This window comes from Hordeum vulgare, chromosome 2H, assembly GCF_904849725.1.
Source record: "Hordeum vulgare subsp. vulgare chromosome 2H, MorexV3_pseudomolecules_assembly, whole genome shotgun sequence".
Classification (NCBI taxonomy): Eukaryota; Viridiplantae; Streptophyta; class Magnoliopsida; order Poales; family Poaceae; genus Hordeum; species Hordeum vulgare.
This window is the reverse complement of record NC_058519.1, coordinates 333,951,138-333,960,002: the sequence shown is the minus strand read 5'-3', so window position 1 is coordinate 333,960,002 and position 8,865 is coordinate 333,951,138.

Genomic DNA, 8,865 nt, shown 5'->3' with positions numbered 1-8,865 from the left:
TGACGCCCTATGCTTTCAGTATTAACCAAATTATTATGTTGGGCAAATGTAGTACCAATGTTGGGCCTTGCCAGACCAGCTTTAATCTAAAACGAACTATCAAGGGGGTCCCCATAACAACCCCGATCGTGTTAGGAGCGCTCAATTATGGAACATAACACAAGTAGCCGAAACTAAGGGGGCAAAGGTGGAACAAAACACCAGGCTAGAAAGGCCGAGCCTTCCACGTTTTACCAAGTATATAGGTGCATTAAATTAAATAGCATTTAATAGGGTGATATAACAAGGAAACCATCTTATCACATGGAATCAACTGCACCTGCATCTAGAAACGCTAATCATGGTTAAGCAAGCGGTAACATAGCCAATCAGTGGTTTGCTAGGTTGTGAACAGGTTGAAGGGTTCATGGCATTGTTCAGAGGCTGATATTTAACATGTGGTAGGCAACGGGAGATAATCGATAGAAACGATAAAACTAGCATAGCAATGATAGTAATGGTATCTGGGGAAATGGTCATCTTGCCTGAGATGCCGCTTGGAAGAAGAATGACTCCGTAAAGTAGACAAACCGAAGTAGTCGAACAGGTCCTCACAATCCGACACGCTTGCAGAACTCTATCGAGACGAAGGAAACCGGAAACAAGAATCAACACACGATATTCACCACAGCATATGCACGACAAGATGCAATCCACATATGATGCATGAACAGTTGAACACATGCAAGTCACGGCATGTCAATTCACAACAACCAAATACTACACATTAAGTGAAGTTCAATATGCAACGAGTTGCATATTGACAAAACTCCACATATGAGTTATTTAGTTCTATCTCGATTAGGTACACGGCAATATTAAATGTGGTTACACATGGCAAGAGGTGAAGTGTAATTAAACTACCTATCTAGGCATTTTAAATGAGGTCGGAAATGACATATAGCACCTCCGAAACGACCTCACATGTTAATTCACAATTCTGTCCAGATCTGAACTAACATGTTTAATTAGTTGTTAAACAGCAAAACAAATAGGTTCACGTGATTCTATGCGTTGTTACAAGCAATTTACACATAGAGAACATCTCCAACGGAGCTACGGATCAAAAGATACGGACACCGCAAGATATGATGGCATGAATGCAATATGTGTGCAACGACAGTCACAAGCATCTCAAAACACACAACCAACAAGAAAATATGAAACTACACGAGATTCTAAGCAAGTTTCATATAGGACACGATCAAAACGGAGCTACGGTTCAACAACTACGAGCTAAACAAGAAATCACTACAATCTGCCAAAATCAGCCACATAGCATTTTCTACACCCAACAACTACGAGCTACACAAATCCAATATACTCAACCAAGGCATGAGACAATAGAGGGCAAGAAGCACTACAACATACAACTAACAACAACTAGCATGGAAGCATGTAACATTAGGAAAAGAAGTCACAAAATGGCTTCTCACGCACAGTTTCAGACTTAGTGAAAATAACAGTTTATGAAACTGCAGTTTTCGATCTGAAGGCATATTGACAGCAGCAAAACCATAAGCTATAGGACTACAACTGGCATGAAAATTCACAGCATGCTAGAGAAATCCAAAGTCTACAACTAACTCCATTGCACCAACCTCAAAAGAGATACAGATCACCACATAAACTCATGCAAAGACAGCAAGAAAATTTAACAGATTCAGACTTAGAAATATTTCAGCATCTCTAAAACAACACTATTTCCTAGCAAGTAAAGAACAAGCAAACCACACCTAAACATGGATTTCTATTGCAACCAAGATTACGAGGGGCTAGACTAAACATCCAAGGGCAAAAATCTAATTGACAACTACCTCATATCACGCACAGATTAACTCCCACAAAATAGACAAGAGGGCAACATGGCAAAATATCGTGCAAACTAACTTGCTCAAAAGCTAAAAATAAATACACAGTTAAATCCTATGGATTTTCCTACCCCAAAAACATATATAACATGTGGGGTTGCAAAACAATAATATCTCCACACGTATATGCGAGAATAAGTCCTAACCACGGTAAAATAAACTAGCGACGGAATCCTACATGAAAAAATACCAACGACTAATCTAAAATACATGGCAAAAGGGTTCCTAAAACATGAACATTTTATCTACGCGGTTCGAGCAATCCAGACACGCGCGAAAATAATTGCGGGGCACTTCCCTATTGGGACACCATGCAAAACTAGGCATTAGGCACGTCAAACTACTTCAAACCTTTATGCAAGTTACAAATTCGTAATCTACGCGCAAAACTAAACAAGATACATATGCTACACGTCGCGATCCGATTTACGGTTAATAAACTACGGGCGATTTATTATTTAGCTAATTCCTCAAATTATCTAATCCGAAAAATTCTAATAAAACCCTATCGGGCCGAATCTGCCTAACGGGCCTAAGCAGGCAGCGCAATTTAGTATAACTCGCCACGGCGGGGGATAGGCTCACCTTGGGGAGCCTCTTGGGCCGGTTGGTGGGGTGCTTGGGCCGCTGGATGATGGGTCGCTGGATGATGGGCCGCGGGGAGGAGCTGTGGAGGCAGAGGCCTCGGGGGCTGCGGGAGGCCGGCCCAGGCGAGGCGTGGCAGCCCAGGAGTTGGGAGCGCTGTGCTCGGGCGAGCGGTCATGGGGGCGCCGTCGTCCTCCCGTGAGGAGCCATGGCGGCGGCCGGGAAGGGACTCTGGCGAAGGAGTGCAGCACGCGAGGGGTCCCGGCGATGAACCGGCTGCAGCGGATGGATCCGGCCACCGGGGTTCCGTTCCCGGTGGGGGGGCTCGAGGCGGCGGCTGGACGAGAAGATCGGCAGCGGCGGGATCTGGCGGCGGGCATGGGCTCTGGTTGGCAAGCTACAAGCGGCGGGGCGAGGCGCGGGGTACGGGCAGGGGAAGGCCGGCGGCGGCGACCCTGGCAGGCGGCTGGAGGCGCGGGGCACGGCCGGCTGGAAGAGCTCGGGGCTCTGCTGCTCGGGCAGACGGCGACGGCCGGCCAGATGGGCCCGAGAGGGCCCAATTCGGGACCGGGCGGGCCGGGAGCGAGGAGAGAGAGTGGGGTGGCGGCTAGGGTTTCAGGCAGGTTGTACGGATTTGAGGAGAGGGAGAGAGACTGCTAAAAATGCATGGGGGTCCTATTTATAGACATAGGGGGCTAGGTTTAGCAGAATTCCGCCCCGGTTTCAACCGCGCGGTCGGATACGAATAATTCCAAACGCGGGACGGACTAAATGGCCGTGTAGAGTAGTTATACGGAGATGAGAGGGAAAACGGGCAGCCCGACAACGAGATTTTTAAAACACCGATAACGTCCGACGATACACCGAATATGGTGCAGCTACGATCGACCGTTCGGGTACCAGACAGACTCTGATTGCGACGAAATTCGACAGGCGGCCTAGTTATATTAAAATAAGACCGCACGTCAAATTCCAACCCAATCAGAGAAAGTTTTACACACACTTTTAAAACAAGGTTTCGACGATGCCGCGAGCGCGTGCGAGTGCGGTCAGGCTCAGAACGGACAACGACGAGAACCGGCAACTAACAACGGATGCAAGTTTCGAAAACTGGCGGCAACAGGATGTCGATGCAATGCTGATGATGTGCATTATTCGATGATGATGCGACAATTAAAAATAACCACACGACGAAAGCGGAATAAGGGGGGAATCTTCTGGAATGTCGGCATCGGGCAGTCACAACTCTCCTACACTACAAGAGGATCTCGACCCGAGATCCAAGAATGAACGGGGAAGAGGGTGAGAAAGAAGAGCTAAAACTTAGTCACTTCTTTTACAAACGAGTGAAACCAACGATCCTTGAAAGTTGCAAAGAGATTAAGAATGATATGAGAAACAAGGAAGAATTCACTGAAAATTTCGGCAGCACTTCGGTAGGAAAAGGGGACAAAAAAATCGATAAGATGGGAGAAATAGACAATACTCACAACAAACAACTAAATAGAACAAGGGAACTCCATGATCTTGATAGAAAAACATGATTGACCCAAAAGAGCAACATCACAATGCCTCCGGACAAGAAGAATTGACGTAGTTGTTGGGAAAACAACAACGAACAGGACAAGCTTGTAGTGGACTTGTGAACATCATCTCATAATTTATGAGGTGACAACCAACCACTAAAAGAAACAAGGATAGTTTAAAGAAAAGATATCAAAACTTCTAACACCAACAGGGTGCATGGAGAACTTGGATTAATGCCAAGCACCATAATCGCGACAATCCTTAGGAAGGCTTTAGGTGAAACCTAAACCAAGATAACTCAAGGAAGAAACCATGAGTTGAAAATATTTCATGATCATAGAACTGGTGGATTTAATTATCTCATTCTTGAAAGGAAAACTCTTCGGGGCACCTACACTAACAAGAATGCTATAATACCACCTCAAAGGATAAGGAAGAACAAACGCACTGGAAATGCAAGAGAAAGAATACCTGAGGTACTCCAACAGGAATCTTGAGGAACACTTTGAGAAAAAACACATCCTTGAAGAACCACCATAACGAGCCTCCGTATCAAAAGGATGATGCAAGATATGAAGGATGAAAGAATAAGATTGATGCCTTGCAAAGACTTCGATGAAGCTTCACAGAGAGATACTTGAGAAAACTTGGAACTTCGAAAAAGAAAGATAAGCACTTGAGAAAAGAATTGATATGATGAGCCGCTCCGGAAGAAGAATTGAAATCTCTTGGAAGAAGGAAGAACAAGAATAAGAATTCTGTTATGCTCATCCTTCATCAAATTAAATTGATGACAAGCAACGGATTTAACATAACACTTATTCTTCTAGAAATGGTTGAGGAGAGGTATATGAGCACAAACTAGAAGAAATGTTGAAAGAAACCCCGGTGAGAATTGAAATGAGTGAGGCAACCATCAATGAATGGAAATACATTAGAATGAAGAGATCATGAGCCACCTGAGAGAAAACTAGAACAAGGCACCGGAATAATTGAGAGACGAATGAAGAGACAACAATTGAGAAGAATTGAGGATGAAAGCTGAAAGCTGAGAACGAAGAATCTTCTAAAATGATGGCCTTCGGAGGATCGAGAATGAAAACAACTCGGAAAAACAGCGGATAGCAAGAAAGGGATACTCATAATTGACAACAATTAAGATTATGGCACAAAGTTGAAATGACGAATCTCCAAGATAATGAACCAAGATTTGAAAGAAACACCCCTTCGAATTTGCAAGCTGAGAATGATAATGAGAAACAACACCAAGAATACTAAGACACTCCGGAATAATGAAGAATGAAAGTTGAGCCAAATATGAGAAATAATTAGAATAGATCTTGAAGAAGGAATATGACTGATGAAATCATTCTTACGTCATATTGAAAAAGAATAAGAGAACTCCGGAAAAATTACAAGAGCCAGATAAGATCCTGGGAAACCTGTGGGTTATGGGCCCACTCAAAGAAACCACCGTTGAAAGATTGCTTAGAAAGAGAGATATTGCACCGGTATAAGAAAAACTAGATGAGGCTGAGCACCACGAAATAATTAAAAGAATCAAAAACAAGAACTTCTGAGATAACTTCAACACTCCGGATAGACTAGAGAGAAATGAATAACAAGATAGGTTGATAAGAATCTCCGACATAGAAAGAATTGCAAGGAAGACTAGGACATAATGAACATGAACAACTAAATTGAATTCATCGGAAAAGACCACAAGAATGAATATAGATGAACATGAAGCTCCTGAGAATCTTCACAACGAATCAACGGATAGGACACGGAAGAAAAGATAGCTGGAGCAACAATGAAATGAAAAGTCTTGGATGAAAATTGAATCACTGAGGAAAAGGGTGGGAGCGCAGGAAAAACAAAGACAACCCGTTAGAGATGAGACAAACTCTGGTAAGAATTGAGAGAATGATCTGCAAAATTGGAGAGGATAGAATTCGCTGAACAGAAGCACACCGGTTGGATAAAATTGATATGACAACTCCGGTTGACAAGAATTGAGAAGACACTTTGATTAAGCAAAAGGATTAGCACTCTCATATGAATATGAGAACACCACATAGGAAAGAATCTGAAATCACCACTTGACATCGAAGTAACTCAAATTACCATATTCCAACAAAACAAAAGGGTGAGGCTTACGAAACAAGCCAGAACAAAATCATGAGAATGATTTCCGTTCGAAATTTTCGTGGACAGGATCGTGCGGGCTCGATCCTTACAGTAGCCATCAACTGCAAGGCAGTGCACCCGACATACGAAGCGTCCCCGAGTCGTAGCAAGCTACAAGGACTCTTTAAGATGCAACGAGAACCGCTGGAAGTTGACCGTGAACAAATGAATCCACTAGATGTCGAACCCCAACCCAACATCATGCATTTGTTGGAAGATTGTCCTATAAGAAACTACTTGAATTCCAACCTAAGAATTCCCGAAATTTCTGGTCATGCAATCTGGTACACGGATACAAGGAGTAATATATCACACAACTCCTATACTAACCCGTCCAATGTATCACATCCGTCAACACACAACCAGAATCTCGGGCCTTCATCTACTACAGACCCTCGTGATCACAACGATACAAAGTATGGCAGTACTCCCTAACAATCTGCACCAGTACTGGGGACATCGGGGTTATCTCGCCACTACTAGTATTGAAGCAATTAAGAACATCCTTCGTTCTGAGATACTAAGAAATCTGAATGATAACGATGTGCTCGAGAATCCCCTGGAGCTCAACTCCCCGGAAGAAATCAAGTCAGACAGAAGGCACCAAGACAGAACTCCGTCACATCGACATCATATAGATTCCAAAAATATCCGCGTGATCCTAAAAAAATTTGAGTGAGAAGAGGAGTAGAATTAAAATATTACGTCAAGATTCCTCACCAGAGCATAGAAGAGGAGAAAAAAAGAATCCTACTCTCTGATATATAACTAGACTCAAAGCAATTTTTTCACTAGACTAAACTCGGCCAAGTTCGATCAATCAAGGGGGCTCCTAGGTCGGTACTGCTCTGATACCAACTTGTCACGCCCAAGATGCGATCTTATCCTCAATTTGGCACGAGGGCCTCATCGGGGATAGAAGCGCATCTCGTCGTTTTGCAAGAATGGATATCGTTACAAGTACATGTACTGAAAAGAAGAGATATATAGAATTGGCTTACACTCGCCACAAGCTACATCAGAGTCACATCAGTACAATACATAAACATCATGAATAAGAGCAGGGTCCGGCTACGGACGAAAACAAACGAGAAAAAAAGAACGACGTCCATCCTTGCTATCCCAGGCTGCCGGCCTGGAACCCATCATAGATCGATGAAGAAGAAGAAGAAGCAGCAACTCCAAATGAACAATCAACGCGCTCACGTCAAGTAACCTTTACCTGTACCTGCAACTGGTGTTGTAGTAATCTGTGAGCCACAGGGGACTCAGCAATCTCATTTCCAAAGGTATCAAGACTAGCAAAGCTTAATAGGTCAGGCATGGTTAAGTGGTGAGGTTGCAGCAGCGGCTAAGCATTTATTTGGCGGCTAAACTTACGAGTACAAGAAATAAGAGGGGGAAGATCTATGCATAGCGGACGTGACTACTGATGATCAAATGAATGATCCTGAACACCTACCTACGTTAGACATAACCCCATCGTGTCCTCGATCGGAGTATGAACTCACGAAACAGACAGTCCCGGTTACGCACTCGGTTGGCAAGTTTTAATTAAGTTAACTTCAAGTTATCTACAAGTAGTGTTAAACAAAGTTTCCACGTTTCCACATAACCGCAGGCACGGCTTTCCGAAAGATTTAACCCTGCAGGGGTGCTCCAACTAATCCATACCACAAGCCGCATAGAAATCCTCGATCACGAAGCTCGCGATCTCGTCGGACTCCTTAGTGGAAAACCTCAACTGTGGGATTACCCAAAGCATCACCGGAATCCTGATGCACAAGATATCTCGTCAAAGGTAAAACTAAGGGTGTGTTTGGTTGGAGGGATATCCTCCCAGGGACAGGGATAACCACTTTTTTCTGTGGTTGCCATGCATTTGGATCTGGGGCGAGGAGGGATAGAGTCAACCAGATGCTGGGAATATTCTCCAAAAAAAGGGATGTGGCCAACCGCCAAAAACGGGCGGGCGGTGGCAACCACTCTGGGGCGGCCGGCGCGACCGACGCGGGAGGAGGCGGCCGGCGCTGGAGGCGCGGCCGGAGCGGGAGGAGGCGGCCGGCGCGGGAGGCGCGGCCGGCGCGGGAGGAGGCGGCCGGCGCGGGGGGAGGCGGCCGGCGCAGGGGGGAGGCTGCCGGCGCAGGGGGGAGGCTGCCGGCGCGGGAGGAGGCTGTCGGCGCGGGGGGAGGCGGCGGCGCGGCCGGCACCGGTGGCGGCCGGCGCGGGAGGAGGCCGATGCGGCAGGATCCCATCCTCCCAACCAATCAAAAAAAGGGATAACCCTACCCTTCCAACCAAACAAAAGAAGGGCTATCCCCAGCCACCTGGTTGGGGATACCCACAACCACCCTAGCCTATCCCTCCAACCAAACACACCCTAATCCAGCAAGGCCACCCGACGTGTCGTCGATCCCAATAGGAGCCGTGTATCTCGTTCTCAGGACACGACGGATGAGCACAGCATACGGTGGCCTAATAGAAATCTCCCATGTTGCCCCGCGTTGGCCCCGCAAATGGCTCTAGTTTTGGACCTGCACCATCAGCACTGGCCCTCCCTGTATTGTGTAGAATTACTCCTCGGGTTCATGACGCCCTATGCTTTTAGTATTAACCAAATTATTATGTTAGGAAAATGTAGTACCAATGTTGG